We start from the raw sequence: 8,320 nt of genomic DNA on the forward strand, positions 1-8,320 counted from the left end.
TATGTTTTGCATAAAATGTCGTTGGGGAGTCCTGATGGAGTCAGTCTCGTCGCCACACGGGACAGGGCAGCCAGGTGTGCTATTCAACAGCATGAATGGAGAACACTGAGAGATGGGAGTTTGATTTCAGGCAGGGGAGGAGAGGAAACGTTATATAGGCTCTGAGAGTTTCTTTAGAGTAAATATTCATTGAAGTGGGTTGATAAACTTGCTTTTTGGATGGCATGGCGCAAGACATTGGTAACTACGCTTTACGCTTTAAGAAGGTTCTCCTAAAAGAAGAAATTTGAGAAGTTCTCAAGAAGTTTCGATACATTTTTTATTTTTTTTATTAAGCCAACAGTTATTTAAAAGGTTCTCCTAAAATATTTTGTGAATCTGGCCCCCTGAAGTTGTCTTGTTTTGGTCTCCTTAAGGGGTGTTTGGGGGAGGAATACTGAACCACACTTCTAAGTTCATTCATTTTCTAGGGTGTTTGTGCAACAGCCGTTTAAGAGAGAAAGCGTTTCAATCAGTTCCATCTTTCCTATTAATCCATAAACACACTAATGACTTTCCCTCGTTTCACATTCACGCGGAGGAAAACCACCAGGCTGACCACGGCATCCGTAGTGTGAGTGGGTGTGTGTGTCCTGGCCATGGTGTTTCAATTAAATCCATAAAGATCACAGACACAACTTTACAACTTCTGTTGCACACATGGAAACCACTTTGATTCACCACTCCTAGGCTACATCTCAAATTGCACCCTATTCCCTTTCTAGTGCACTACCCATAGGGCTCTGGTATAAAGTAGTGCACTACCCATAGGGCTCTGGTATAAAGTAGTGCACTACCCATAGGGCTCTGGTATAAAGTAGTGCACTACCCATAGGGCTCTGGTATAAAGTAGTGCACTACCCATAGGGCTCTGGTATAAAGTAGTGCACTACCCATAGGGCTCTGGTATAAAGTAGTGCACTACCCATAGGGCTCTGGTATAAAGTAGTGCACTACCCATAGGGCTCTGGTATAAAGTAGTGCACTACCCATAGGGCTCTGGTCTAAAGTAGTTCACTACCCATAGGGCTCTGGTATAAAGTAGTGCACTACCCATAGGGCTCTGGTCTAAAGTAGTGCACTACCCATTGGGCTCTGGTATAAAGTAGTGCACTACCCATAGGGCTCTGGTCTAAAGTAGTGCACTACCCATAGGGCTCTGGTCTAAAGTAGTGCACTACCCATAGGGCTCTGGTCTAAAGTAGTTCACTACCCATAGGGCTCTGGTCTAAAGTAGTGCACTACCCATAGGGCTCTGGTCTAAAGTAGTGCACTACCCATAGGGCTCTGGTCTAAAGTAGTTCACTACCCATAGGGATCTGGTATAAAGTAGTGCACTACCCATAGGGCTCTGGTATAAAGTAGTGCACTACCCATAGGGATCTGGTATAAAGTAGTGCACTACCCATAGGGCTCTGGTATAAAGTAGTGCACTACCCATAGGGCTCTGGTATAAAGTAGTGCACTACCCATAGGGCTCTGGTATAAAGTAGTGCACTACCCATAGGGCTCTGGTCTAAAGTAGTGCACTACCCATAGGGCTCTGGTATAAAGTAGTGCATTACCCATAGGGCTCTGGTCTAAAGTAGTGCACTACCCATAGGGCTCTGGTCTAAAGTAGTGCACTACCCATAGGGCTCTGGTCTAAAGTAGTTCACTACCCATAGGGCTCTGGTCTAAAGTAGTGCACTACCCATAGGGCTCTGGTCTAAAGTAGTGCACTACCCATAGGGCTCTGGTCTAAAGTAGTTCACTACCCATAGGGCTCTGGTCTAAAGTAGTGCACTAGATGGAAAGGGGTGCCATTCGGTGCACAGATATCAGTTTGGTGTCAGTTTGTTGTCAGTTTCCTCTTAGGATGTTATTGAAAAAAAAGAAGACTATTTAACATCAACATACTCAGATACAGATTGTATTTTATTATAAAACATGTTATTTACACCACATAAAACAGATTGTATTTTATAATAAAACATGTTATTTACACCACATAATGCAGATTGTATTTTATAATAAAACATGTTATTTACACCATATAAAAGGCAAAAGTGAACTGTAAAAACAAAGTTAAAGTTAAAGTTATACTTTTGTGAAACCAAAGGTAAAGTGATACAAATACATTTTACCCTCCTACAGTTCTTCCAGTTGAATTTAAACATGCAGTTTGAATAGGAACAGGACAGAATACACACCTGAAACACTTCATTAGATAGGAGCTCATATCACTGACACTTCATCTTAACACACAGACTGTACAATATAGGAAAATGCTAGGAATGATCTTCATCTGACACTGAAGTAGTAAAGATCATGTTTAGCACCAAGATCATAACAGATCTGTAGCTCAGTTGGTAGAATCACATTAGTTTGATACCCCTGCTCTATATGGACTGACGATGATCTTTATGCTGAGGACGATCCCTATGCTGAGGATGATCTTTATGCTGAGGATGATCTTTATGCTGAGGATGATCTCTATGCTGAGGATGATCTTTATGCTGAGGATGATCTCTATGCTGAGGATGATCTCTATGCTGAGGATGATCTTCATGCTGAGGATGATCTTTATGCTGAGGATGATCTTCATGCTGAGGATGATCTCTATGCTGAGGATGATCTCTATGCTGAGGATGATCTTCATGCTGAGGATGATCTCTATGCTGAGGATGATCTTCATGCTGAGGATGATCTCTATGCTGAGGATGATCTTTATGCTGAGGATGATCTTTATGCTGAGGATGATCTTTAACTCTGAGGATGATCTCTATGCTGAGGATGATCTTTATGCTGAGGATGATCTTTATGCTGAGGATGATCTCTATGCTGAGGATGATCTTTATGCTGAGGATGATCTTCATGCTGAGGATGATCTCTATGCTGAGGATGATCTTTATGCTGAGGATGATCTTTATGCTGAGGATGATCTTTAACTCTGAGGATGATCTCTATGCTGAGGATGATCTTTATGCTGAGGATGATCTTTATGCTGAGGATGATCTCTATGCTGAGGATGATCTTTATGCTGAGGATGATCTCTATGCTGAGGATGATCTTTAACTCTGAGGATGATCTTTATGCTGAGGATGATCTCTATGCTGAGGATGATCTCAATGCTGAGGATGATCTCAATGCTGAGGATGATCGTTAACTCTGAGGATGATCTTTATGTTGAGGATGATCTTTAACTCTGAGGATGATCTTTATGCTGAGGATGATCTCTATGCTGAGGATGATCTTTAACTCTGAGGATGATCTTTATGCTGAGGACGATCTCTATGTTGAGGATGATCTCTATGCTGAGGATGATCTCAATGCTGAGGATGATCGTTAACTCTGAGGATGATCTTTATGTTGAGGATGATCTCTATGCTGAGGATGATCTTTAACTCTGAGGATGATCTTTATGCTGAGGATGATCTCTATGCTGAGGATGATCTTTAACTCTGAGGATGATCTTTAACTCTGAGGATGATCTCTATGCTGAGGCTGATCTTCATGCTGAGGATGATCTTCATGCTGAGGATGATCTTTATGCTGAGGATGATCTCTATGCTGAGGATGATCTTTATGATGAGGACGATTTTTAACTCTGAAGATGATCTTTATGCTGAGGATGATTTTTATGCTGAGGATGATTTTTATACTTTTGGGAAACTCCCCCCAAGATCTAGTCTGTTTTGGTATGTATCCAGGGGGTGTTAATATGCTACCATAGAGCAGGGTTTCCCAGACTCGGTCCTTGGGCCCCTCCTGGTTGCACGTTTTGCTTTTTACCGTAGCACTACACAGCTGATTCAAATAATCAAAGCTTGATGAGTTGGTTGTATTAATCAGCTGTGTAGTACTAGGGCAAAACCCAGTGGGGTAACACAAGCCCCCATCATGTCTGCTTTACCCGTTTAACACAAATAATATGCAACATCAAAACACATTTCATTGGTCACATACACGTGTTTAGCAGATGTTATTGCGGGTGTAGCAAAATGCTTGTACACATTTTTTTCTGGCCTAATAATGTAACAAATAATACATTAAAAAAATGAAATACTGCAAAGTTTCCTAAGAGCTAGAAGCACGACAGCCCTCTCTGTCAACGCCATTTTCTCTGTACATCTTTCAGTGTAATAGAATTCATTATGATCTGAAAGGCAAACTCTTACGCTGATCCACTTTGTGAATACGGGCCCTGGAAGCCATTTTACGGAGCAAGATTCTCAGTCTGGTCCCAGTCTAGCCCAACCCACCTCCCCAAAGTTTAAAAAAGATCACAGACTGAAACAGAAACAGACCAGCAAACCCCAAACAGGCAACATTAGCACCCTACCTTCGTCAGTCCCCCACATTAAAACATCCCCCTGGAAACATTGCTTTCCAACATCTCTCCTCTCCACACACACACAGCTCCAACATACTGTCTTCATTAGCCTGGCCCGATGTCTGTGTGTGTTCATTACCCCAGGAGGACCTGATTGGAAACATGAGACCGAGACGCCGCTCTTAAACCACATTCTTCAGATTCCCTGTAAACAACAAAGGGGAGGGAAGGGCAGGGGCGGTTCTGGGGGGGGGGGCAAGGGGGGGCCAGTGCCCCTGTGACAACAATTTTGGACCCCCTTGTGGCCCCCCTAAATGTGGAGTATGAAATCATTTTTACATAACTAATTTTTGCTATCCGTTATTAGACAGTGGCAACGCGGAACACTAATGATTATGAACATGGTCTTTTGCCTGCTAATGCCTGCAATGCAGTGAAGAAAACGATATGACAACAATAACGTCTAATGTAACTGGCCCCTCTAACAGTACAACTGGCCCCAGCTTGGCCCCCCCAGTTGAAATGGTCTAGAACCGCCACTGGGGAAGGGAGGAGGGTTTGAGGGACGGGAGGAGGGGTTGAGGGACAGGAGGAGGGCTTGAGGGACAGGAAAAGGGATTGAGGGGCAGGAGGAGGGATTGAGGGGAGGGAGGAGGGGTTGAGGGACAGGAGGAGGGATTGAGGGAGGGGGAGGGATTGAGGGAGGGGAGGAGGGAGTGAGGGACAGGAGGAGGGATTGAGGGTAGGGAGGAGGGATTGAGGGTCGCGGGGAGGGGTTGTGGTACAGGAGGAGGGGTTGAGGGACGAGAGGAGGAATTGAGGGACGGGAGGAGGGGTTGAGGGATAGGAGGAGGGTTGAGGGTCGGGAGGAGGGGTTGAGGGACGAGAGGATGAATTGAGGGACGGGAGGAGGGATTGAGGGACGGGGAGAGGGATTGAGGGACGGGGAGAGGGATTGAGGGACAGGAGGAGGGGTTGAGGGACGAGAGGAGGAATTGAGGGAAGGGAGGAGGGTTGAGGGACGGTGAGAGGGATTGAGGGACGGGGAGAGGGATTGAGGGACAGGAGGAGGGGTTGAGGGACGAGAGGAGGAATTGAGGGACGGGAGGAGGGATTGAGGGTTGGAGAGGGATTGAGGGACAGGAGGAGGGGTTGAGGGACGAGAGGAGGAATTGAGGGACGAGAGGAGGAATTGAGGGACGGGGGAGGGATTGAGGGAGGGAGGAGGGATTGAGGTTTGGGGGAGGGATTGAGGGACGGGAGGAGGGATTGAGGGTTGGGGGAGGGATTGAGGGTTGGGGGAGGGATTGAGGGATGAGAGGAGAGGGATTGAGGTACAGGAGGAGGGGTTGAGGGACGAGAGGAGGAATTGAGGGACGGGAGGAGGGATTGAGGGTTGGGGGAGGGATTGAGGGTTGGGGGAGGGAAAAACTGAGTCAAATGATTCATAGATACGTTCACATATACGCACAATTAAATCATGACTCCCAACACACACAAAGTCAAAACACACAGAAACTATGAATCATTCATTTACCTAAACATGTATTCTCTCTGTGTCCATACAAAACAGCAAACACAGGACCCCCCCACAGTGTGTTATCAGTGACGTTAAGTGTGGAGAGTCAGTGATACATCTCCCATCTGGCCAGGAGGGTTAGCCTCCTGTTAGCCTGGTTTAGATAAGAGGAGGGAGGCCTGTTAGGGTGTCTGTCTCTGTATGTGTGTCTGTGTCTGTGTATGTGTCTGTGTCTGTGTGTGTGAGGACTAGTGTGGCTAAGAGTTCACTTGTCTGAATGTAATGTTGATCCATGTCCACTTAGCTCTTCAAACATCATGTATTGTCAGGGGGTTGGAGGGAGAGAGAGAGAGAGAGAGACAGAGAGAGAGAGAGAGAAAAAAAGAGGGAGAGAGTGAGAGAAAGAAAGAGAGAGAGATTGAGAGAGTGGGATAGAGAGAGAGGGGGAGAGAGCGAGAGAAAGAGAAGGAGCGGGAGAGAAAGGGAGAAAGAAAGAGAGCGAGAGGGAGAGAGAGAAAGAAAGTGATAGAGAGCGAGAGAAAGAAAGAGAGAGGGAGAGAGCTGGATAGAGAGAGAGGGTGAGAGAGCGAGAGAAAGAGAAGGAGCGGGAGAGAGAGGGAGAAAGACAGAGAGAGAGAGAGAGAGAGAGAGAGAGAGAGAGAGAGAGAAAGGGAGAGTGGGAGAGTGGGAGAGAGCGAGAGAAGAAGCGGGAGAGAGAGAAAAGAGACAGAAAGAAACAGAAAGACAGAAGGAATGAGAGAGACATAATGTGGACACTGTTGGGCCAGGGTTGAAGATTATTCTAATCTATATGCAACACATTATGTTGTTAGGTTGTCGGTCTACACTGAATGTGTGTGTGTGTCTCTGTCTGTCTGTCTGTCTGTCTGTCTGTCTGTCTGTCTGTCTGTCTGTCTGTCTGTCTGTCTGTCTGTCTGTCTGTCTGTCTGTCTGTCTGTCTGTCTGTCTGTCTGTCTGTCTGTCTGTCTGTCTGTCTGTCTGTCTGTCTGTCTGTCTGTCTGTCTCGTCTGTCTGTCTGTCTGTCTGTCTGTCTGTCTGTCTGTCTGTCTGTCTGTCTGTCTGTCTGTCTGTCTGTCTGTCTGTCTGTCTGTCTGTCTGTCTGTCTGTCTGTCTGTCTGTCTGTCTGTCTGTTTGCAGTAGTTTCCCAGACTCAGGGGTTTTATCAAAATGCAAAATAGGTGAGGTACTTCCTCAGGAAGAGCAGATATGCAAATGAGGAAACAGAATAGGTAAATAGATCAATGTAACACAGCTCCTTTACATAACAACATGATGATAGGGAGTGTATTTGCATAACAACATAGTGATGCTACTCTTCTCCCACCAATGAATAACCAACCTTCATAACCTTTGTCTTTGTTGTCTTGAATATCATGTTTCAGGACTTACAATTCAAAATGCATAACCACATGAGAGAGAACCCAATGGAAGAATACCTGACCACTGTGACTGACCCAAACTTAAGGAAAGCTTTGACTATGTACAGACTCAGTGAGCATAGCCTTGCTGTTGAGAAAGGCCGCCGTTGGCAGACCTGGCTCTCAAGAGAAGACAGGCTATGTGCACACTGCCCACAAAATGAGGTGGATACTGAGCTGCACTTCCTAACCTCCTGCCAATTGTATGACCATATTAGAGACTCATATTTCCCTCAGATTACACAGACCCACAAAGAATTTGAAAACAAACCCAATTTTGATAAACTCCCATATCTACTGGGTGAAATACTACAGTGTGCCATCACATCAGCAAGATTTGTGACCTGTTGCCACAAGAAAAGGGCAACCAGTGAAGAACAAACACCATCGTAAATACAACCCATATTTATGTTTATTTATTTTTCCTTTTGTACTTTAACTATTTGCACATCATTACAACACTGTCTATAGACATAATAGGATCTTTAAAATGTCTCAATTTCTTTTTTACTTTTGTGAGTGTAATATTTTTGTTGTTATTTACATCACTTTTGTTTATTATCTATTTTCCTTGCTTTGGCAATTTGTAAACAATATGTTTCCCATGTCAATAAAGCCCTTTTAGAATTGAGAGGAAAAAAATTGAGAGAGAGAGACAGAGCGAGAGAGGAAGCGAGTGAGCGAGAGAGAGGGGGAGAGCGAGACAGAGAGCTGTGTGTACTCTGTATGTGACGGACTATAGGTAAAGCCAACACTGAATGCATAGAATGAAAGGGGACAGGTCATGTCAGTGTCTATGGAGACAATGCAGCCTTGATGTCCTATTGTCACCAACAGGCTGTTTCACATTTAACTAACAAGCTGGGAGCACAGTAATAATACTCAGATATATTGTTTTTCACAAACAACCATTTTATAGAGGCATGCTTTGGTTTCCTGTTTGTTTTCATTGCAGTGTGCGTGCGTGTGTGTGTGTGTGTGTGTGTGTGTGTGTGTGTGTGTGTGTGT

The sequence above is a fragment of the Salmo salar genome, chromosome 18 (assembly GCF_965601325.2).
Source record: "Salmo salar chromosome 18, fSalSal1, whole genome shotgun sequence".
Taxonomy (NCBI): Eukaryota; Metazoa; Chordata; class Actinopteri; order Salmoniformes; family Salmonidae; genus Salmo; species Salmo salar.